Genomic DNA, 5,468 nt, shown 5'->3' on the forward strand with positions numbered 1-5,468 from the left:
GAGAAATTTTGCTAATGACTAGTCCTTTCATTTGTCTTCCACTTGGAGGTAAATGTATTTTGGTGGTTCCTCATATCAAAGGCACTGGAAAAAATAGAAGTCATGTCTTTGTTTAAATAAAAATCTGGTTGTTACTTAAATGACAAAGTTGGTAGCTTAACTAAGCCTTTTTCCCAACCTAACCTCTCACCCCTCTCCTCCAGGCCAGTGGCGTTCTCTTGCTCACTTAGACAATTATTCTTTATTTCCTTTTTATTGAATTTATTGGGATGACACTAGTTAACAAAAATTATACAGTTGTCAGGTGCACAATTCTACCATACATCACCTGTATAATTATTCTAATAAATATTTAGTAAACTAAACTAGAAAGCAGATTTCCATTGTTGTTCAAAGCCTGCAATTTGAGGGTCTTAAATTCGTCTTGCTTTTTGTTTTTTATTATATATATGTTTGTGAGACTTCTTTCTTGTTTTGTTATCTTTTCTTGTGTTAGTTTTGGTTCTCTGAATATATTTGCTACCTTAGCTTCTGCTCTATCCCTCATCCTATTTACATGATTGAGGATGAGTTTGGCTAAAAGAAAGCAGTAATTGGTTTGTATAGAATATCTGAAGGATTAGAATAACTACTGAGAGAAAAGTTTGGCACCAATAGAAATTTGGTCAAAAAAAAAAAAAGTAAGAAAAGAAAAGAAGTATATTTTAGCAGTAAATTCAGAATAAAGGTTTCCCGAAAAACTGAAAAATTGACTATTATGAAGATGACTATAAAAGTGAATATTTATTTTGCAAATGAATTCAGAAGTATAATTCAGACTGCAATTATCTTCATCTTGCAGGCACTGGGGTAAGCAAATTACAAATATCACATGTAATTCTCACAAACCTTTAAGGTAAAGCAACATTATCCTAGTTTTCTGATGAGATCACAGAGCTAAAGGTGGTCAAATTGTGGTTTGAGCCCAGCCTGACCCAGACAGAATTACTCTGGTCTTTTTCAGTCATCATCTGCCCCAATTTTTTATTTTGACAAAATATTGCATTTTGACTATTGGAAATGAATCATTATGACTACTTACCTTTTGAAACTGTAAATTGTTACAGAAAAATCACAATGGAATTCAGACGAGGATGTAGATTTCTATCCTAGTATGGCCTCCATATTTAAGAGCAGTTAGAAATGCTTTCGGCTTCAAACAACATAACAGAAAGCCAGACTATCAATGTCTCAAATACCAAGGCTCTGGAAATAAGTGGTTGCTGATATTGATTGCGTCTCAGAATTTCTAGCCTTTTTCACATCTCTGACCTCCTGACGTCCCGTAGAGTATGTCTATAAGATGGCTAATGCCTCAGGGGATGGTGCTGAGCAGAGGGTTTCTCCTTGAGCATATCTGTCTCCCAGAGAGAGAATAAATCTTTTCAAAGGCTATCAGAAGACACCACACCACACCCCTTATATGTTATTAGCCATGACAGGGTCACATCTGACCTTATCTGGAATAACAGGTGAATACATTGAAAATAGGATTTTTTTGAATCTTCATAATGGGAGGCAGACAAAGGAGATGGAGGTTGCAGAAAATTATGGGTAATTAACAAATACATCTGCTACAACCATTACATGGCACAGGCAGATGGATTTCCCTTCAGTATCATGAACAACTTGTAAAGATCTCTTCCCAAAACATCAAACTTAGTTTTTTGCATCTCCCTGTCTTTCTGTTGTTGCTTTCCTAATGCTGACTTTCAGGTCCTGAATTTTAGCAACATTTTAAATTTCTTGTTTTAACTACCATAGGCTTAATAAAAAGCTCTTTCAACGAAAAAGTTATTTTATCTTCATTTTCATCAGATCACCTACTTCTTCACATGCCAATAGTTTTTAAGTCTCCTTCACCCATTATACCTATCATTTTCTATTTTTTTAGAGTTTTTGAGTGATCTCACCTTATAAACTCTATAGATTACTGATTTGTGTACACTGCAGATGACTATATATTTTAGATATTAACATTATTGTTTCTCTGGCTCAAGAAGAAGATAAATTTAGCAGCACCTTTTTTCTATTGTAATATTTAGAAAAAGAAAATACTGAATGCATAAGATATATTCCTGATAATTCATGCTAATGCCTCATTCAGCGAAATATTTTGTCTCTAACAGTGGCACACAGGGTGTGTGGTGTAGACAAATGTTTTAAGGGAGTAATATATGCTTAAAGAAGATTCCCTTTTCCTGACCACCAATCATTTATCTCTTTTTGATGAATTTTCTAAAACCCAATTATTTTAATTCACATTTCTTTCCACTTTAACCATGGAAAGATTTTTGGGAAACATGTGCAATGCCATGCCATGGGCTGGGCTGTGTCATTCCAGAAGCCAGTAATGGGAAGCCCACCAGTCTTTCTATATGAGCTACACTCCCAACATCAGATTTATCCATAATAAAGGTAATCTCTTATTTGTTTTTGTCCTGCTTTGCTTTTTATTTTTAATTTATCAATTGAGTTAGAACTAAGCAGTAAGGTGGTGTGCTATTTATTTGTTCATCCTTGAACTTCATCAAATAAGCAACTTCTGAACATAATTCCTTCCCCTCCATGCAAGAGATATTTACTTTATACAAGCCATCCCCTCACCTTCTTCTTTTCGAAGACTTGTTCATTAGCATATACTGTTGTTTCTCTGATATGGGTACAACCATGGATCTGGATTCACATTAGCAGAAAAAGCAGAATGATGAAGACAAATTAACTCACAGCTAATTAGCATGGACTATGTTCCCGATGTTGTCCACAAGGGTCCGCTCCCATGACCGTGTTGGAGACCACTGGAGTCAGATAGCACAAGGATGATCAGATTTGAATCTAGTCCTAGCTTAACTCTTTTGGATTCCAAGTTTATTTAAAAATGGAGAGTTTAAAAATACAAATCAATGCTTTCTGAGGACTCTCCAACTTTATAATTCCATGACTCTCTAGTGTACTCCAGGTCACTTCAATATTACAGATTTAATTATTGATTGGGCGGAAAAAGAGTTACTATCTAGCATTTCCTCCTCCTGCTCCCAATAACAGAATGGAATGGGTCACAAGAGGCCAAGCCCATTAGCCTGTATTTTTTCCCCAAATACTGAAATGCTAATTCACTGCTGTGCTGCGAATACTCAGCACCTAGCGGTGCTGACTGCTCCTAATTCTATGGCTTGGTCAGGGCTTGTAAAGCATGTTCTACCCTGCCTCATCCTGTGACTAGAACTGCCAAGGTGTCCTTCAGATGGCTGCCTCAGCCGAGGTGGCTGAAACAGTTGGGGGCTGGCTAGTCATCTGTCTTAAGTGCCTCTCCATGTGGACTAACTTATGACTTGTCATATGATGCTGGGTTTCAGGAAGCCTACCAAAGGGACAAGCCCCAATGTGCAAGGGTCTATCAAACCACCACTTGGTTCACACTAGCTAATGTCTTGTTAGCAAAAGAACAGACCTCAAAGTCATGGAGGAGGGGACTCTGTGTAGGACATTAAGGTCAGAAAGTGGGGGTTCCTTGGGCCAAAAATAACAGTCAACCAGACACACCACTATGGGATTTCTGGTTGAATAAATGTATACCAGTGAGTATACTGGCACTGCTTCTGCAAAGTTCTTATGGTTGATATTTTGTTCTTTGAAAATAAAATTACAACAGAACTAATAAATCTCTGAAATATTCATTTTTCTTCAATGGACCTATTAAATTAAACATCTAGCTTGTTATTCTACTATAAACCACATGTATGATATTTAGTATCTGTTGCTCCTCCAACCTTTACTCCCTACTTCTTTTTCAGACAAGATAAATGGAATGGAAAATATGACCTGGATTTGGGTTAGAGCTAGAAAATTCCATTCCCTCAGCATCATCATCCTCTTGACAACCTAAAGGGCCTTTTCGCATTTGGTGATTAAGTATGTACTTTTCACCAGAGGTTATGCTAACAGAGTCAAGAATCCTGCTCCTGATTGCCCCTGTCAGAGGAAGGAGTGTCGTTGCAAGACAGAGCAGCTGTAACCTCTTCCTGAAAAGCTCACTGAGCCAGCACAAGCTGCCACCATTGATTTTTCTACACAGATAATTGAAAACAGCTCATATGCAATATTTCATACCCATCACCAGTGACAGTGAAAAGGCCTTAATTCATGTGAGTATATTATGGTCCCCGGTGCAAACCTTAAGTTTGGGCTGAAGAAGCATTTTCCTTTCTGTGGAAGTATATATACTAAATTCAGAGGAGTCAGGCCAAACAATTTCAGAGCTGAGATGAAAAGTTATGGGTAGAAAACCTATGGGATTTAAAGACAGACTTCAAGCAATGGCACTAGCCATTAAAATGAACTCTTATAGGATATCAGAGTACTATGGAATATCACTAAAACTTACATATTGTCAGAGGTGTTAATGCTATGAATCTTCAAAAGCTTGGTTCTATGCCATCTAAGTTGGGAAATGTGGTGATTCCCAGAAGAATGAAATAGTTTTAAAGCAGGCACATTTAGAATGAGAAAACTATCCAAAGACTATTTTTTATATTTTTATTTTATTTTTTTCATCACCTTTTATCCCCTCTATGCCCTCTTCCCTCTCCTCCAATCCCCCTCTGCCCCCACAATCAACACACATGCCCATTGTTCTCTCTCTCTTTTCTTTTCATTTTTTGCTCTACACCTCTCCCCCGCACCCTTCCCAAGTTGTCTGTCTGCTTTCTATAGAGTATGAGTCTGCCTGGTATTTTGCTTGGTAGTCCAGTTTGTTCATTAAATTCCACATGTGAGTGAAATCATGTGGTACTTATCTTTTTCTGACTGGCTTATTTCATTTCGCATAATATTCTCCAGGTTCATCCAAGCCGTCCCAAAGGGTAATTTTTTTTTTTTTTCAGCACAGTAGTACTCTCTTAAAGGCACAGTTTGCATGTCTCCAAAATAAAATTGTTTGACATGATTTCTAGAGTCTTTTTTTTTGCTACCATAACATTTGACTCTGTGATTTTAATCTATCTGTGAATGGACTTCTAATTTTCACAAAACATCCCAGCCTTGTTTTTTCCACATTATGATTCTCTGGAGTTCTAATGAAAAATAATGTTGGGACCAGAATTTCATAGACAGACAAACTCTAAATAAAGGATAAAATAGACATTTTCAGACATGCAAGAACTCAGAAATTTTTTTTCCAAGTGCTGAGTTTTAATCAGCAATTTGTGACTATCCTCCAGCAAATCAAGAAACTAAGAAATGTGTGAGTCAAGAAGTGATAAGACAAATGCAGAAGTCCAAAAAAGAAGTAGAAAAATAAAATAAACAGATGTACATAATTAAAGAATTTATCTAAAATGAAAAAATAAAAATAAAGAAATCCAAAGAAAGTCATGATAACTGTATTGCATGCCTAGGGAACAATTCATCAGAATTAGAACCAGAAGCCA

This window comes from Pipistrellus kuhlii, unplaced genomic scaffold, assembly GCF_014108245.1.
Source record: "Pipistrellus kuhlii isolate mPipKuh1 unplaced genomic scaffold, mPipKuh1.p scaffold_m20_p_10, whole genome shotgun sequence".
NCBI lineage: Eukaryota > Metazoa > Chordata > Mammalia > Chiroptera > Vespertilionidae > Pipistrellus > Pipistrellus kuhlii.